This window comes from Paralichthys olivaceus, chromosome 5, assembly GCF_024713975.1.
Source record: "Paralichthys olivaceus isolate ysfri-2021 chromosome 5, ASM2471397v2, whole genome shotgun sequence".
Classification (NCBI taxonomy): domain Eukaryota; kingdom Metazoa; phylum Chordata; class Actinopteri; order Pleuronectiformes; family Paralichthyidae; genus Paralichthys; species Paralichthys olivaceus.
This window is the reverse complement of record NC_091097.1, coordinates 22315441-22335462: the sequence shown is the minus strand read 5'-3', so window position 1 is coordinate 22335462 and position 20022 is coordinate 22315441. Positions and strand designations below refer to the sequence as shown.

General features: G+C 42.2%; 1 long non-coding RNA gene across 1 annotated transcript; it reads right to left on the bottom strand.

Moving 5' to 3' along the window:
* Positions 1-3358: 3358 nt before the first annotated feature.
* LOC138407735 (uncharacterized) lies at positions 3359-20005 on the bottom strand. Its single transcript, XR_011241070.1, has 2 exons — positions 19459-20005; positions 3359-10373 (listed from the first exon to the last, which is right to left on the bottom strand). It is a non-coding gene; the product is annotated as an uncharacterized lncRNA (long non-coding RNA).
* Between the last annotated feature and the right edge of the window lie 17 nt (positions 20006-20022).

The following is a 20022-nucleotide window of genomic DNA, read 5'->3' as shown; positions in this document are numbered from 1 at the left end:
GTGTCAAACAAAAATATCACATATACTACACACTGTAGCGTTCTGGTGTGACAGAGGAGATGAGACGGCGGATCTCTTTATCTCCGCTTTATTTTCTATAACTTATACAGATTACTAACAAAAGGGAGGGGGGCTAAGCTTTGATTGATGTCAGTGCCAAAAGAGATGCATTGAGGGTGAAATTAATAGGCAAATATTTAGATCCAACCAGGTAGCTGCCCTGGAAAGATTTCCTGACGGGCCTCCTGGCAGAGCACGGAGAAAAGAGCATGTATAACCTGTGTGCTTTCTCTCCGGTAAATGTCCGGGCGGGCTTGTCAGGTTTCTACAGGGAAGTGCTGGAGGCTTGGGACAAGATTCTGCCCTACCTCAGACCTGACTGTAAAGGAAAAAAGCATGTGCTGAAATTACCTTTCCTGTCGAGCCCTTTTATTACATGGAAAAGCAAACCCCTATTGAGCAGTCACCTTAGAGAGGCGGGACGTAAACGTAATGAGTGTATGCAAAAATGGTGTGTTTGACACAGAAAGGGTGATAGAACAATTAAAATCTAAAAAATATATGTATAGGAGAAAATACATAAAGGATTTGGGGACAAAAGTTGCCAACTACATTAAAAAAAACATGGGGCAAAGAAATAAAAAACAACCACAGTGCAGGATAATTCCGTGAGTTTTCTCCTGTGTCTAGATGGTAAATCAAAACCAATACAACAAATCAAAACCAAAACTTTATACAACATACTAATAGCTAAACATATCCAAAAACCGCCAGGTGAACAAGCATGGTCCAAAACCTTTCCGGCACAAAATCTACACACCATATGGATAAACCTAGATCTTAAATTCATTCCCCCAGTTAACTTCAACACAGATTTCAAAATAAGGCACAGGAGAATTTTCACGAGCATTGTCCTACACGAAGTACACAAAGATACATTTTCAAGAGTATGTACTGTATGTGGAATAGAAGAGTAAAATCTAGAACATATGTTTTTGAACTGTACCGCGCTCAGAGCTTTTAGAAAAACATATATAAACTGCTGAATGAAAAATGCCATCTGATGGGAGTAGACGAACCACATTGGGACTGGACTTGGTTTGTTGGCCTCCCGAAGGGAGAAAAGGGACTTAAAAACACACCTATTTAAAAACAAACTCAAAGCACACTGGACAATGCTATTAACAAAAGGACTCATTCCTGACATCTGTTAACAAAGAAAACCTCTTGTACAGAGTGGACAATGATGACCGTTTAGTTTTTTTCTTTTAATTTTGCTCCTCTATCTTCTGTTTATTTTTCATATACCCTGTAAAAGTTAGTTATGGCTTTGTTTAGGAGCTCTTATTGAATATGAAAGGAGAGTTCCTCTCCATATTGTAAATATGTATTTTTTGACAATAAGAGATAAAAAATTAAAAAAAACACGCCCGATCTCGTCAGATCTAGGAAGCCAAGCAAGGTCGTGCCTGGTTAGTACTTGGATGGGAGACCGTCTGGGAATACCAGGTGCTGTAAGCTGTTTAGACTTTTCATTGCAACTGCTGTTGCTGCTGCTTCAGTGGAGACACATCTTGGAAAGAGCAGGAAAGACTGTTCATCTAAGAAAAAAAGGATATGGAACCCTCACATCATCACTGAAGGAAGAGAATGAGCATTCAAAAGACCATATGTAGTCAAAACACTACTTTATCCATGTCATTTTAACATGTCTGAGCGACACAGACATGATCCTACACTATGGATTAATAACTCAACACATGATCGTAAGTTTATTACTAATCATCCCAATAAAAGATGAACTATGAACTTGTTGTTTTTAATTGTGAACTGACACAACACTGCAAACAGCAGCTACTGCACAACAGTCGGCACTGACAGACAGAAGTAGTAGAACTGAATCATCACACTCCTGTCACCAATCCTGCTCAAGACTGAGGTTAGGACCGCCCTTACTCATTTGCATATGACACAGAAATACAGAAATAAATACATGTGGGGGAAAAATGAAGACATTTATATATTTATTTCCACATTTATTTATTTATTTAAACATTTCTTTCTTTCTTTATACTTAAGTCATTTCTCGTCCTCCATAAAACCCAGAGCACCTACAGGTTGGGCTGCTTGTAGACCAGGTAGTGCTTGTTTACTTAGTGCTGAAAATAGAATTACAGTAGGGTACACATGTATGTGTAGGCTGTGGTGTAGCATTGAAGCAGAAGCATGAATCTGGCTTTAGGATCAGATGCTGCTTGATCAGAACTTGTCTGCTCATTGTGTTGGTCAACCACATTACAAACAAAAAGTGTTCATGGATAAAGTTGCATGGGTTCAGACCTTCTCTTTATTGTCTTGCAGTTGATTGTTCACATTAAATGGAACCGACATAGCTACATCAGGCTTGAGAAAGAAATACAAACCCTGCTCCGATCTTACCTGGCACAGTTGGCCACTCACGCCAACAAGCAGGTGTCAGTATCTGTCAAACATTACAGGAATGGCAGGAACCTCTCTTTCCATCCAGTTGGAAAAGTTTCAGACAACCTGGCACATCTGTATGAAGGACGAGAAATTACTTAAGTATAAATAAATAAATAAATAAATGTGGAAATAAATAAATAAATGTGGAAATAAATAAATAAATGTCTTAATTTTATTTCTACATTTATTTATTTCCACATTTATTTATTTCTGTATTTCTGTGTCATATGCAAATGAGTAAGGGCGGTCCTGACCTCAGTCTCATGCAGGATTGGTCACAAGAGTGTGATGATCCAGTTCTACTACTTCTGCCTTCAGTAGCTGCTGTTTGCAGTGTTGAGTCAGTTCACACTTAAAAACAAGTTCATAGTTCATCTTTTATTGGATGATTTAGTAACAAACTTACGATCATGTGTTGAGTTATTAATCCATAGTGTCGGATCATATCTGCGTGTCACTCAGACATGTTAAAATGATACGGATAAAGTATTGTTTTGACTACATATTATCTTTTGAATGCTCACTCTCTTCCTTCAGTGATGATGTGAGGGTTCCATATCCTTTTTTTCTTTGATGAACAGTCTTTCCTGCTCTTGATGTGTCTCCTCTGAAGCAGCAGCAACTGCACCATCTGCTGGCGGCAAAGAGAATCATCACCCTAATCCACAGTTTTGTTGCTTTGTGACCATTGACACTCTGGGGTTCCTTCAACTGTTTTATTGTGCAGGGAAAATAAACTGAAAGTGTCATTTGTCCTAATATTGCAATTGCAATCATTGGAATTTTCAATCATTTCCTTCATTAATTATGTCAGGGTTACATAAACAGTTTTTTCCTTTATTTTCACATGTATTTATTTCTGTATTTCTGTGTCATATTGTGAGGACCCTTTCCAGTACGCCTGCCTGTCTCATTCTGCTCTCTTACAGTTGCTGGGAGGTCGCTGTTAGGCGGAGCTGGGAGGGAGTGCCTGCAGGTACCTGACCTTTTGGGCAGGGCCTGCAGAAGTTATAAAGGACCGCCCTCTGCATTCATAGCTCTCTCTCAGCTGGGCCTGCTGCAGCCACGTCCTTTGTTTGGTTTGTTGCACCTTTCAACACACACTCCTAACATGACTGATGACCTTCCTACTTACACACCCCATCCATTAGTTACATTGCTTGCTTGTTTAAGTTAAATAAACACATTTTTTGCTTATTATATCTGTGTGTGGCCTCCCTTTTTGTTGCCGGCCTTGAGCCAGGCGGTAACAAATGGGTGCTCGTCCGGGATCACTTTGGTGCTGGGAATCCGGTAAATGTAAAGTTTTATTGAAGTGAGTGTTCACACAGATTTTGGGTTGCTCTGGTAGTCCTAGGGAATTTGTTGCTTGACTATTTGTGTTCCAGTAAGCATGTTGCTCCATAGATTTTGGCCTGTGATGTTAAAACATGTTTTCCTGAACTCCCAGTAAAGGTTTGAGGGCTGGTAAGTAATTTGGAACCCTTTTTCCTGCTAGGCATAAGCAATGTGGGGCACTGGCTGTCTCCATTGATCTTTTTTTGTTTTAATTTGTTGTTTTTGTGCAGTACGTGGTTAGAGCAGTGCTCAGGGGCACTTCCAGGACTGTCCAGGTGATTTTCAGCGTGCTGGAAGTTAACCGGGTCGCTGGGCTTTGTGCTTAATCCATCCTGCCACAAACCTGCATGAAGTCTAGGGTTTAGTGAGTCAGCTAGTTCTGGTTAGGCAGTTAGCCAGAGGGAGGGGGTTCCATATTTTTAGCAGCCGTTAACCCTGTTGCGTGGTGATGGAAAACTTTCTCTGTTTGTAGTTGTGGCCTGTGTGTTGTATAGAGTATCAGTGCTGGAAAAAGCACCCCTAGGTGGTGAAACTGTAACAATGGCTTCGATTGAAGATTTTGTTCAGTCTCCATGTAAGGATTTGCTCAATTCTCATAAGAGAGATCAGCTCTTAAAAGTGGGTGACTATTACAGTGTTGAGGTTTCTAAGAAGCTAAATAAAAATGAGTTGGTGGTCACGTAAAGGCCCAATTGGTGGAGCTGAATATCTTCTTCTATGGAGGGTGCAAGTTCTCCAGGAGAAGTAGCTAGTTTGTTTGATGTAGCTTCTGCTCAGGTCAGTAGGCCAGGTAAAGTGTTGGCTCCAGTTTTGACTGTGCTTGGGGCTGGCTTGACATTTGAGCAACAGAAAGAGCTCCTCCTGCTACAACTCCAACAGGAACAAAGGAATGTTTTTGAGGTAGAAAGGTTAAGACATGAGCTAGTGACACAAAAGCTACAGCTGGAGCGTTGTAGTTTGGACCTTATAAGTGAAGACAAGCTTCAGGCTGAACCAAAGGTTGAAGAGTCAACCGCACGTATTCCTCCCACTCTGTCATTTGATGTTGCTGTCAGTTTACGGTTAGTTCCAAAGTTTAATGAACTGGACCCTGACATTTTCTTTGTGTTGTTTGAGCGTTCAGCGGAAGCGTGTAATTGGTCTGATGCTGAGCGGAGACTACTGCTTCAATGTGTGCTCACCGGCAAGGCTCAGGAGGCTTTTTCTATCTTGAGTGCTAGGGATAGTGGTAGCTATCAGTTGGTTAAAGCAGCTGTGCTTTAGGCATATGAGTTGGTACCCGAAGCTTATCATCACAGTTCAGGACACTCAGGAAAGAGAAAAAGTCGCACACTGAATTTGCTCGTGATTTAGCCACTCATTTCAGCCACTGGTGTTGCTGCTGAGGTCTCTGAGGTAGAGACCTTGGAGGAATTGCAGGAACTGTTTTAGCTTAAGCAGTTTAAAAATACTCTGCCTGATTGGGTTGTAACTTATTTAAATGAACAGAAGGTAAGCACACATAAAACCCTCCTCTTCAGAGTTGGTGATTGAGTTTCCTGTGGTGGAGCAAGAACAGGCACAATCTACCGCTAATGATGAGATTGATCCTGGTTATGTGGCATTTTTGTCAGATGGTTATGTTTCACTGGTCGGGAGCGATAGGAAGGTACCTGTAAAAATACTGAGACATTCAGGGGAACTGGACTCATTTATGGAGGACTCTGTGTTGCCTTTCTCTTCGTAGACAGACACCAGTTTCAGTGTTGATGTTCGGGGAATGGGTTTGATTGTTTTTTCAGCTCCTCAGCATAAACTGACCTTATTTTCAGATCTGGTGCGAGATGAAGTGACCATGGGAGTGCACCCTTCTTTGCTAATGGGGGAGTACAGGTCATCCTAGGGAATGACCTGGCTGGCGATCGTGTGTGGCCTGTTGCTCCTGCAATGGTGGACACACCAATATCCCGGGTAGAAGATTTTGAGTCTCCCAAATACCCTCTTGTAGTACTACCCACTTGTGCAGTGACACGTGCCATGAGCCATGCTGATTTTAGTTCAGATTTTGACAATTCAGATAAGAAAAGAGTCTGTGTTCACTGTATCTGCTTTTCCTTTGCCTGTATCTTGCAGTGATTTTGTAAAAGAGCAAAAAGAGGATCCCTCACTTTAGCCACTGTACAGCCAAGTTCTACCAGATGGTGAGGTGGAGAGTTCAGCCCGTGGCTACTTTTTCAAATATGGCCTGTTGGTGGGAAAATGGGTTCCCCAGGGGGACTGTTTTTTGGGGGGATGAGATTGTGCAACTCGTCCTGCTCTCTTCATTACGTCTAACTGTTCTTCAGACTGCTCATGATGGTGTTGCAGGTCATTTGGGTGTGAGGAAAACCTATGACCTATGAGTTATGCAGCATTTTTACTGGCCACATTTGAAAAGCGACATTTTGGCCTTTATTAAAACTTGCCACACATATAAGTTGACTGGAAAACCAAATCAGGCGATTAAACCTGCCTCTCTGCATCCCATTCCAGTTGCTGAAACCCCTTTTGAGCATCTATTGTTGATTATGTTGGTCCTTTGCCACGTTCCAAAGCTGGTAGTAACTTTTTGCTTACAGTCATGTGTCACGCTACATGTTATCCTGCTGCCTATCCCCTTAGGAACATCACGACCAGGTTGTTGTGAAAGCACTGACACAGTTCATGTCTATTTTTGGAATCCCAAAGGTTGTCCAGTCTGAAGAGGGGTCTAATTTCTCGTCGAAGTTGTTTGAAGAGGTGTTAAAACCAGAAAGCTCTCGAGAGGTTCCATCAAACCTTGAAGAGTTAGACCGTGACTGGAAGGAGGGATTACCCTGGCTGATGTTAGCTGCCAGGGAGGTGTCCCAAGAGAGCCTGGGTTTCAGTCCCAATGAATGAAAAGTCTCTATGATCGACAGGCAGAACGCTGTGAATACTGTCCCGGTCAAGTTCTGGCCCTTTGCCTTTGGTTGGATCCCCTTTCCAGGCCAACTTCTCTGGCCCTTATACTGTGACCTGTAAAGTGTCAGATTTGAATTATTTGATCTCAACCCCTGACCAGAGGAAGTCAGTGCAGTTATGTCATTAACCCATTGAAACCCTATTTTGCTCCCTCTGCTGTGCTAGTTCCTGAGTTGTTGATTTCCTCTGTTGCTGCAGTGGCATCAATTGTTGATTCACAACCACCTTTTGATCAAGCGGTAACAAATTAAATTATTATTAAATTCACTTGTGTGCTTCCTCCCTGCAGTGTCTCTTCCTGTCCAGTCTGGTTTTCCTCTCTCTTAAACTGCTTCGGTAACAAGGTTGCTGAGGAAGGTGGCTTCAACGGTAAAGGAAGTAGTACACCTGCAGGTTGTAAGGATTTTTACATGAGTTATATGGATATGGGTTGAAAGGTTGTTTACATGTTGACATTACAGTTTTTCTGAATTGCTAAAACACTAATTCCTGTTGTGTGAATCAATTGCTCAGTTGTCTGAACTCATTCACTGAAATGAGCATCATTTTGACAGAACCATAAACTATCTTCACCTAGTAAAACACTATTTGCAGATCTCAGTCCTTCCTTTTGCAAAACTCTAAACACATTCTCATGCAATAAATCACCGTTATGCACTTGTAATGAATAATGGTAAAAACCAGTGGCAAAATATCAACACAAATGAAACATGCGTCATCCATTGAACACAAGGATTCAAAATTGGTCACACTTGTTTCTCTTCATGTCATGACAACATGACAACCAATATAAGTCAGTTCAGAGTTCAAGCAGGTTGGTCCTGCAAGCTCATGACGACAATAGATCAGAGACACAAGAGGACAAGTGCCTGTAAGAGGAGGTAGAGGCGGAGGACAAGAAGGAGGAAGAGGAGGGAGAGAAAGACAAAGAGTGGCAATTTCTGATGGTGGTACGGTAATATAACACTGTGCGCTGGTATAAGCAACCAGGGTGTTCTTCACCATCATGCCACTGTGGGGCCATATACTGTAACACCCAGCACCTTCTCATCTTTCTTGGTGGTCTTAGAGATGTGTTGTCTGCAATGAACAGCAGGAACATGAGACGATGGAGCGGCCTATTTATGTTATAATTTGGGACAATGTTAGTTTTCACTGCGCTGTCCAAGTCAGAGAATGGTTCAATATGAATCAGAATATCATTACAGTAACTTATACTTACCACCGTACTCTCCCTTCCTCAATGCAATAGAGGAGGTTTCCTCCACTTGGAGATGGAAGGTGTACGAGTGACAGCCCTACACCAGGCTCAAAGTAATCTTCTTGAGTCCATGGAACTAGCCTGTGATGACATTGGTGAGATGTGTCAGGGCTGGGTACAGCACACTAGGGTTTTTTCCCCTCTTGCCTGGCAAGGGCAAATATAGTGTGTGATGTTGAAGAAGTGCTGTGGTCTGACCCAGCCCAAAGGCAGGATGACCCTCAATGAAGCTCAATGATCAACTGTGTAAAGTACTTATTGTGACCAATAAACATTTCTCCATGAGCAACATGCCTTGACCACTGTGTTTTCAATTTTTTGGTGTAGCTCAGCAGTTTTTCTATTTTGCCCGATTCGTGCAAGATCTGACAACATTGCTCGGTTTTGAGCACATGTAAAACTATTTTGAGGAGATGGTATGGTTTTGCAAAAAGAATCAGAGGTTTTGTGAATGTAGTTTGAGAAAAGAGTTGTGTGTTTAGAATTCTGAGAAAAGGACCGGAGAATTCATAAAACATGTTTTAACAATTGTGAAAAACTGTATTACTAAGTCTATTCTGCTCTGTTTTAATTCACCCTTCACCACTTGTTTTCTGGAGAATACTTTCGCCTCTGGGTTTCTGTCTCTCCATACATCACACAATCTTTTCTCACTTTTTATCTTTTCTAATGCTCCTCTCGATGAGTCATTTTTATATATCATTTTTCCAGAAACATCCAATTTCCCACACCATACATTGAAGTCACCCACTATTATACTGTTGCTTTCACACATTTCTCCCATTTGTTCAAACATCACCTTTCTCTCCTTCTCTGTATTTGCTGCATGCACATTTATAAGTTTTATTTCTTCATTCATATATTTAAATTTGATCCCTATCAACCTCCCTTCACCATCATTCTCACACATCTTCACTTTCTCTATCACTCCTTCTTTTTATTAATATTGCTACTCCCCTTGCTTTCCCATCACCATTGTTAGTGTATACTTCTCCTGACCATTCTTTCTTTACTTCATTCACACTTACTTCATCTTTCATTGCAGTGTGTCTCTTGAATACACATTATGTTGTACTCACTCAGACCATATATGTGTTGTCTTTTCCATTTGTTGTTGAGCCCTCTTGCATTTAGTGTTAGGATTGTTATCATTAGTAGTGATATGTTCATTTATTTTTATTTTTGCTTTTCTTATTTTGCCTCTTGTTGCCTCTGAGTATTCTGTCTTTTCCTTAATTGCATGATTTCAGTCATTAAGTCCATGTCCATGTCTGAGTCGTTTGTTTTCTTATTCTCCGCTTCATCTTCTTCCATTTGGGTTTGTGCTCTCCTTCCTCCGCTCACTCCGTCTTTCGTCGCTGTAGCCGCTATCTCCTCCATCTCTGCTGCTGTCTCCTTCGTCGCTGCTAACTCCGTCACCGCAGCTCCCTCCATCTCCGCCGCTTCTGTCATCATCGCTTCTGTCATCTCTGTCTCCTCTGCTGCTCCGTGCTCCCTGTCGCTGTCATCTGAGTCCTCACTCCCCTCTTCTCCGTCGCGCTCTTCCTCCTCCGTGTCTCCTCCCATTCCCTCGAGCTCCATGGTTTCTTCTTCCCCAACCTTTAGTCCGTTTTTTCCTTTTGTTCTGTCCATTTTGCTTTCGCCTTCTCTCGCGTAGTGCCCCTGAACTCAGCATCTGTGGCACTGGAATTCAGGGCACTCTCTGAGGATGTGTCCTGGCTGCATGCACATCCTGCAGACCTTCGTCTGTTTGTCGTGAATGAGTCTGAAGTATTCTGTTCCGAGGGCTGTGTTGAATTTTGTGGAGTATGGTAGGGACTGGATCTGATCGTTAAATCTTACTTTTAATTCAATTCAATTTTATTTATATAGCGCCAAATCATAATTTACATTATCTCAAGGCACTTTACATTTAAAGGTCAAGACCTTAAAACAATATTAACATAGAGAAACCCAACAGTTCCCACAATGAGCAAGCACAGGCGACTGTGGAGAGGAAAAACTCCCTCATTAACAGGGAGAAACCTCTGGCAGAACCAGGCTCAATGTGGGCGGTCATCTGCCTCGACCGGTTGGGGTGAGGAAAGAAAAGTAAGGGGGGAGGAAAGGAGAGATGGGTGGAGAGCAGGGGAGAGAAGAGAGAGATGAGGTGGAGAGAGAGAGACCGGTAACAATTTGGCACCATCAAAATCAAGGCTAACCATAACAATAACAATGTATAGATCTACAACATGACTAGATATATAAATAAATTGCTAAGTTCTTGTAATAAATGAAGACAATGGTGATGGTGGTCGTTGTGGTCCTGTAGCCCCGGTGCCGGAGTTATCTGAAACGAGATAGAGAGAAGAGCCAGAGGGACTATGGGAGGACAAAGTGACACTTTGACATGATGACATGTTAAAACTAATAAATAAATAAATAAAGAGGTGTGGGGGGGCAGAGAGACAGAGAGACAGAGGGGAGTGAAGAAGTGCTCAGTGCATGATGGGAGTTCCCCCAGCAGTCTAAACCTATAGCAGCACAACTAAGGGATGGTTCAGGACTCACCTGATCCAGCCCTAACTATAGGCTTTGTCAAAGAGGAAGGTTTTTAGTTTTACTTTAAATGCCTCCCGAACCCAGAGTGGGAGCTGGTTCCACAGGAGAGGAGCCTGATAGCTAAATGTTCTACCTCCTGCTCTACTCTTACAGACTCTTGGAACCACTAGAGACCCTGTGTTTTGGGAACGAAGTGAGCTACTTGGATAATAAGGTGTTATCAGCTCTTTGATATATGAGGGGGCGTGATTGTTGAGGGCTTTAAATGTGAGGAGCAGGATCTTGAATTCTATTCTAAATTTTACAGGGAGCCAATGTAAGGAAGCTAAGACAGGAGTGATATGATCTCTCCTTCTAGTTCCTGTCAGCACTCGTGCTGCAACATTTTGGACCAACTGGAGACTTTTAACAGTCTTCATGGAGCATCCTGCTAATAGAGAGTTGCAGTAATCTAATCTAGAGGTTACAAACGCGTGGACTAGTTTTTCAGCATCCTGCTTAGACAGGATGTTTCAAATTTTGTTAATATTGCGCAGATGGAAGAAAGCCGTCCTAGACACTAGTTTAATATGGGGATCAAATGACATGTCTTGGTCGAACAACACTTCCTCACAGTGGAGCTGGAAGCCAGACTGACACCATCCAAAGTGACTATCTGGTCAGACAGTGTTTCTCTGAGATGTTTAGGGCCAATAACAACAACCTCAGTTTTGTCTGAGTTTAAAAGTAGAAAATTTTGGGTCATCCACGCCTTGATATCTTTGAGACATTCCTGAAGTTGAACTAGGCGATTAGATTCATCATGCTTCATGGAAATATACAATTGGGTGTTGTCTGCATAGCAGTGGAATTGTATGTGGTGCTGTCTGATAATGTTGCCTAAGGGGAGCATATATAGGGTGAAGAGTATTGGTCCAAGGACAGAACCTTGTGGAACTCCATGATTAACTTGCATGTGCATGGAGGAGTCATTGTTAACATTAACAAATTGGAATCTATCTGATAAATATGATTTAAACCAGTGTAGTGCTGTTCCTTTAATTCCTATATGTTGTTCTAATCTCTGTAGCAGAATCTTATGATCTATTGTGTCGAAGGCTGCACTAAGGTCCAACAAGACAAGGACAGAGACAAGTCCATCATCTGATGCCATAAGAAGGTCATTAGTGACTTTCAATAGTGCTGTTTCTGTGCTGTGATGGGTTCTAAATCCTGACTGAAATTTTTCCAATAAACCGTTACTATCTAAGTAACCACACAGCTGGTTAGCAATGGCTTTTTCTAGGATTTTGGAAATGAAGGGCAGGTTGGATATGGGTCTATAGTTAGCTAAAACCTCTGGATCAAGCGTAGGCTTTTTAAGCAGAGGTTTAATAACGGCTACCTTAAAAGCCTGTGGTACGTAGCCAGTTAGCAAAGACATATTAATCTGATCTAAAATGGAACTGTCAATTAGGGGGAGGACTTCTTTAAAAAGTCTAGTTGGAACAGAGTCCAGCTGACAAGTAGTTGGTTTAGATGATGAAACTAACGAGGTCAGTTCAGGAAGATCAATAGAGTAAAATTTGTTTAGACATAAATCTGGTGCTATGGTTTCAGGACCAAACAATGTATCAGTGTTATTCACTGGGAGGAGGTCGTTGATTTTATCCCTGATGGTTGTAATTTTATTAGTGAAGAAGCTCATGAAGTCATTGCTTCTCAGATCTAGAGGAATAGATGGATCAGTAGAGGTGTGACTTTTTGTCAGCCTGGCTACAGTGCTGAAGAGGAACCTGGGGTTGGTCCTATTTTCTTCTATTAGTAATGAATAATACGAGGTTTGGGCATTTCTAAGTGCTTTTTTGTAATTTATAAGGCTATTCTTCCAGGCTAGGTGGAAGTCTTGGCGATTGGTGGAGCGCCACTTCCTTTCTAGCTTCCGCGATGTCTGTTTTAGAACGCGCGTTTGGGAATTATACCACGGAGCTAATCTCCTCTGACTTACTCTCTTCTTTTTTAATGGGGCGACAGCTTCAAGTGCTGTTTTTAGTGAGGCTGCAGTACTATTAACAAAGTTATCAACTAGTGTGGGAGTAAGGTTTTAATAATCTTCTTGTATTGTACTGACACATGGCTGAGAGGGAAGTGAGGAGGGGAGCAGTTCTTTAAATTTGTGAACAGTTTTGTCAGATAAACATCGACTGTAATAGACTTTCCGTCCAGAATTGACGTAATTAACAATTCTGAATTCAAATGTAAGTAAAAAATGGTCAGACAGAAGCGGGTTCTGTTGGAATATTGTCATATTTTCTATGTTAATGCTATATGTCAGGACAAGATCAAGAGTGTGATTCAGGCAGTGGGTCGGTTGATTCACATGTTGAGTGAAACCAATCGAGTCTATTATTGATTTAAATGCTGAACTAAAGCTGTCATTGGCAACATCTACATGAATATTGAAATCACCGGCTATAATGATTTGATCATTATATAAGGACTAGTTCTGATAAAAATTCAGAGAATTCAGATAGGAATTCAGAGTAAGGGGCGGGTGGACGATAAATGATGACTATATTAATTGGTTTATGTGACGTCAGGCTTGGGTGGACGAGGCTGGTTCTAAGATTTTCGAAAGAGTTATAACTCTCTTTTGGTCGGGGGTTGATAGATAGATCAGATTTAAAGATTGCTGCAACCCCTCCACCTCTGCCTGTGTTCCGAGGAATGTGAGTATTAGAGTGGGTTGGGGGCGTCGCTTCATTTAAACCTACATATTCTCCGTCTTGTAGCCAAGTTTCGGTTAAGCATAATAAATCTATTTGATGATCAGTAATGAGATCATTTATGAGTAAAGATTTTGAATTTAGTGACCTGATATTTAATAAAGCGCATTTTATAGTTATGTTTTTAGCTGATGGTTTGGCTGTGTTAATTTTGACTAAGTTTGAGTGTATCACCCCTCTCCTGTGTACTTTTGATTTAAAGAAATTAGGTGGTCGGGTGGCAGACACAGTTTCTATAGGACATTGTGATGGTGACTGTTTGAATAGAGGTGCAGAGAAGCGTGTAAGACTGCGACTCTGCCTCCTGGTCTCAACTCTGGATTGTCACGGTGTGGACTTTCTAACAAACGTCGTCATGTTTCTAGATATGAGAGCTGCTCCATCCCAAGTGGGATGAATACAGTCTCTCCTAATCAGACCAGGTTTCCCCCAAAAAGTTTTCCAATTGTTAACGAAGCCCACGTTGTTATCTGGACACCACCTCAACAGCCAGCGGTGAAAGGATGACGTGCGGCTAAACGTGTCATCGCTGGAAACATTAGGCAGGGGTCCAGAGAAAATTACGGAGTCCGACATTGTTTTTGCATATGTACACACCGAATCAATATTGATTTTTGTGATCTCCGACTGACGTAGTCGGAGGTCATTACTGCTGACGTGAATAATAATCTTACTGTACTTACGCTTACCCTTAGCCAGCAGTTTTAAATAGGACTCTACGTCGCCCGCTCTGGCCCCGGGAATACATTTAACTGTGGTCGCTGGTGTCGCTAACTTCACGTTCCTTAGAATAGAGTCGCCAATAACCAGAGTTTGTTTCTCAGCGGGTGTGTCGCTGAGTGGGGAAAATTTATTTGACACGTGAACGGGTTGGTGGTGAACCTGGGGCTTCGGTTTAGGGCTACGCTTCTTGTTTCGCACAGTCACCCAGCCCACCTGTCTTCCCGGCTGCTCGGGAGCTGCTGGGGGGGCTGGAGAAGCTACAGCTATGTGGCTCACACCGGCTACTAGGGACTGTCTAACTACATCGCTACACGATCTACTCTCCATGGTGCAGAGCCGCGACTCTAAAAGGCTCATCCTCGCCTCCATCCTGGCAAATAAGCTACATTTAACACATGTATCGTTATCGCTAAAGGAGGCAGAAGAGTGACTGAACATCAAACACACTGAGCAGGAGAGAGCAGGGGAGTGAGAGGGAGAAGCCATCGTTAGCTGCTAATGCTAAATTGCTTTAGCTAACGGGTAGTGTGTAGCTCACAGTGGTTTTATCAACGAGTCGCTGAGACAAGGGGGTGTATGAGCGACAAGTCAAGATAGCACAACTATGAAAGCAACTCAGAATTAGCGTAAATGATTAGGATGTGAAAGGGTACAGTGAGAGACAAAGAGGAGAAGAGACCGATACAACACACAGTAGCTAACACCGGAAGTGACACAAACTTTTAGGAATCTTGTCCCGTCTGCCACTTGTGTTCCCGGCCACACTGTCTCCTGATCGCTGTTACTGCTGTCAGTCCCCATCCACTCAGCTTTTCCAATATTTCATTGTCCTCTGTGTAGTACGGCAGGTTCAGGAAGGAGACCACCAGCTCGTCATTGCAGAGTTCTCTGGCGTGGACTCTTGTCTCCCCGATCCGGAATCCCTCCATCAGCCTCTCCTTCCCTTTTGGATGGCTCATAGTCATCTCGTGTTTCCTGGGGTTTATGTATCGGCACGCCACCAGTCCTCCGCACAGCTCGCGCACGCACTGCATCAGCGTAATGGTGCTTACTTCCTCTTCTCCGTCTGTTTCCACACTCACGGTGAGTTTCTTCCCATCCCTCTCGGTTCCTTTATTTCTCTGCTCTTCTTTTCTTTATTTTCATGTCCGCTGTCTGTTTCATTCACCATTTTCCCGTTCCGTGTTGTCGCCGTGAGGTCCGTCATGATTATTTTTTAAACATAAAGCGCTCCAAAGAGGGGGATTAGAAGAGGGAGCGGGAAAACAAACTTAAATAGATTCCCCCAGACAGTGCGACACTGTTGGGGGGTTATCACTCAGTCCTTCGCTGTATTTATATATGTTTGCTCATTGAAAAGTCCAGGAGAGGGGAAAAAAGGAAAAAGAGAACGGAGCTGAGTCACCCGCGGTGCTCAACGTCTGTGAAATTCAAAATAGTGTCACCTGACTGTAACGCATGCGCCGTGTTCAGGGTGGCATGGCCGTAAGCGATTGACTCCACCCACAATACCTCCTTTATACATGTGAATCATCACCATCATCAATGGTTCTGTTGCTTTGCAATTGTTCGGAAAAACAAGCTCTTCGATCCACACTTTCTCTGCAGCCGGTCTCCTTATCTCTTTCCCTCTCATACATTTATAAAACACTCTGGTTTTCACATTTGCCAGTCTCACCTTGCATTCTCCTTCTCCCACATACATCTCTATTTTTTCTTCCCCCCTCACCTCGCTCTCTCTCTCAATCATTTCCATCCATTCTTTAGGCATTGCTGTCTTTTATTTTCTCTATTACTCCTTTTGCTGTGCCCAGCCATATTTCCTCCCCATTCCCTCTAACTTCATCCACAATAACCTGTGCTCCCATGAAACCTGGTATGTACTCATACACCATATCCCTTACCTTTCTTATCCCTGCCCTCCATATCACCCTGTTGAAAATCGTTTCTCCCTGTGCCATAATCTTTGGATTTAAAAACACTGGTTGCTCCCATACCTGTCTCACATTCTTGCATTCATACTTCACTCCTCTCAAAAACTCTCCCCACGCTCCAAGCATCTCTTTGTATATTTCAGTCACCCCATCCATCATTCCTTTTTTTAGTTCCATGAGCAATCCACTCTCTCCACATCCTCCACATTTATTTATTGCATCTCCCAAAAACACCTTCCACACTTGATCCCTGTTATCTTTTAAGTATCTCGCCATCATTTTCACCCTTAGTGCTTTCTTTTTTCCCTCTAAATTAGCTAGTTTCAGTCCCCCGTCCTCATACTAATTTTCTAGTACTTTCCTTGCTATTCTAACTCCCTTTCCACAAAAAATTGTTTACTATCCCTTCCACCTCTTTCATCACTTTCTCAGGCACATCCATCACATTCATCACATATACCAGCCTACTCATTATGAGCGAATTTACCACTATCACCTTCCCTTTTAGTTTTAATCTTCTTTTCTTCCAAAATCCTAATGTCTTCCTGATACTGTTCACTATCCCTTCATATTGCCTGTCTCTCCCTTCCTTTCCTTTAATTCCTATATTAACTCCTAGCACCTTGAAATAATCTTTGTTTTCCTTCAATCCTGTCTCTTCCATCCCTTCTCTTGTTTCTCCAAAATACATTATTTCAGATTTTTCTATGTTTAGTCGTGCTCTTGATGCCCTGCCATACAGTCCTACGCTTTGTAATACCTCTACCACGCTTTCCTTATCTCTCACTGTCACTGTCGTATCGTCTGCATACTGGTATAGTGTGCTCTCCTTTCCACCCGGTAGCTTTATGCCTTTTATCCTCCTGTTTTGTAGGATGAGCACCGCCAACGGCTCTGCCGACAGTGAGTATAGCAAAGCTGATAGCGGACATCCCTGCCTGACTGAACTTTCCAATCTGAATTCATTTGTTATTTTCCCATTGACTTTGATCCTACTGGCTGCTCCCTCGTACAATCTCCCAACCCATCCTATCATCCTGCCTCCGAATCCCACCTTCTCTAATACTTTGTATAAATAACCGTGATCTACTCTATCGAATGCTTTGTTAAGATCTAAACTGACTGCTACCCCTACATTGTTCTCCTTCATGTATGTTATTGTGTCCCTAATACTACTTACTGTGTCCGCTATGTCTCTTCCTGGTATGCTATATGCTTGTGTTCTTCCCACCACTGTCCCTATCACTTCCTTAATCCTGTTTGCTAACACCTTTGCTAATATTTTGTAGTCTCCATTTAACACTGTCAGTGGTCTGTAGTTTTCTAGTTTGTCCCTGCTCCCTTTTTTGTAAATTATGCTAACTAATCCCGTTATAATACTGTGCGGCATTTCTCCCTTCTCCTCTATATTTCTGAATAGTTTCTCTAACACTGGCGCTAGTTCTCCTTTGAATTCTATATAGAATTCTCCTATTATCCCATCTATCCCTGGACTTTTATTTCTCCCTAACCCATTTATTGCTATCTTTATCTCATCCTTACTGATCTCTCCTTCACACATCTCCCTATCCTCATCACTCAATTTAGCATCCATCTGGTTTATCACTTGCTTGCTGCTCTCAGCATCTACCTCCTCTTTCCTATATAACTCTCTATAAAAATCTTCTATTCTTTCCACTATCCCCACAAAGTCGGTTATTTTTTCACCTCTCTTTCCCTCCACTTGCTCAAAATAGTTTTTCTCCTGTCTTGTCTTCTCTAGCCCTAAGAAATACCCTGTACTTTTTTCTCCCTCTATAGCATATTTAGCTCTACTTCTTATTATTGCTCCTTTACATTTCCTTTTTTCTATTTCTTTTAGTTCGTCTTTCTTCCTTATGTATCCCTCAATGTCATAATTACCCCCTTCCCCTGCTTTCTTCTCTTCTTCCTCTACCTCCTCTTTTAACCTTTTCTCTCTCTCTCTCTCTTTCTTTCCCCGGTTCCTGCTGTGTTTTTTGCTCATGTTCCTTATCCCCTCTTTCAACCTTTCCCACCACCTCCCTGTGTCTTCTTCATACATACTGTCATTCATCTCCCACATTATATATTCTCTCACTTCTTTTTTATATTTTTCATCTTTAAGCAACTGACCATTCATGCACCACACTCCCCCTCCTCTTCTCTTTGTTCCCCCCTATTGTAAATTTTAACTCCTTATGATCACTATATGTTGTGGTTCTATATTCTATTCCTTTTATCCTTTCTGCTATGCTTTTTGTGCTTAATACTAAATCTATCCTACTCTGTTTTAATTCCCCTTTTACCAGTTGTGTTCTTGAGAATGCTCTCCTCTGGATTTCTTTCTCTCCATACGTCACTCAGTCCTTTCATACTTTTTAATTTTTTTAATACCTCTCTTGTTGTGTCATTTTTAAAGTGCATGTTTGTTGACACGTCCAGTTTCTCACACCACACATTGAAGTCCCCCACAATCATGCAGTTGTCATCACACATTGTTCCCATCTTTTCAATCATCACCTTTCTTTCTTTCTCCTCATTCGGCATATACACATTTACCAGCTTCATTTCCTCATTTGTATATTCAAATTTTATCCCTATCATCCTCCCATCTCCCTCATCTTCACACCTTCTCACATTCCCTATCACTCCTTTTTTTGTTAATATTGCTACACCCCTCGCATTCCCATCTCCATTATTTGCAAATACTTCTCCCCTCCATTCATCCTCCACCTCTTTCATACATCTCTCATTCCAGTGTGTTTCCTGTAAGCATATTATGTCATAATTACTCTTCCCATATATCTGATGTCTTTTGTTTTTGTTCTTTAGCCCCCTTGCATTTATTGAAATTATTGTTAACATTATTATTATTATCTTCATTTAGTTTTTTCCTTAGTTTTACTTTTCTTATTATTCCTCATATGCCTCTGAGTATTCTGTCTTTTTCTTAGTTGTTTCATTTGTTCCTCTATATCCATGTCTGTTTCCGGTCCTACCGTCTGTGGTGTGGTAGTCTCCTCTGCAGTCTCTGTGGGATTAAATTTTACTTTCAGGAACCTTGTCCCATCAGCTACATTTGCCCCTGGCCAAATCCTTCTTTTAATGGGAGATACTGCTGATACTCCCCAGAGGTGTAGTTCTGCCAGTATCTCCCTGTCCTCAATATAGAATGGCAGATTCATGAATGACACTATTAGCTCGTCATTTACTAGCTCTCTGACGTGCACCCGAGTCTCCCCAATCTTAAAGCCTTCCGTGAGCCTGTCCTTTCCCTTCAGATGGCTCATCGTCATTTCATATTTTTTTTCGGTTATCTGTCGGCACGCCAGTAGCCCTCCACATAGCTCGCGTACGCAACGCATCAGCTCCATAGCTGTGTCCTCGCCCTCCATCTCTACCATCACTGTCTGCTCCCTGTAGTTCCTCTCATTTATTTTGCAGCACTTACCCTGCGTCAGCTCCGTCTCTCCACCGCTGTCACCTCCGTGGGTGTCAGCGGTTAAACTCCGCCGCTCCATGCTTGTCTCTGCCATTGTCTTGGGAGCACTTCCTAGCAGGCTACGATTCCCCCACATAGTGCGTCACTGCCGCGGGGGACACACACATACACACAACAAGACAATCACAACTCTAATGTCCGGTTGGATTTACATATATGAGGTAGAGAAATAGGGAGATGTAGAGAGAGTACAAGAAAAGCTGGAAAACAGAGAGAGAAAAAAAAAAGAAAGAAAAAAAAATAGTTCCTCCGCAGCCACCCGGTGGCTTGCTTCTGGGTCGCTGGTTGATGTCGTCACCCTGTACATTTTTCCCCCTCTACTACATCTCTTGCCTTACTTCTAATTATTGCTCCCTTGCACTTTCCCTGTTCTATCTCTTTCAGTTCATCTTTCTTCTTTATATATTCCCCCAAATCATACTTGCCATCCTCCTCAGCTTTCTTTTCCTCTTCTCTCAACTCCTCTTTTAACTTTTTTTCCTTCTCTCTCTGTTTTCCCCCTCTTCCTACTGT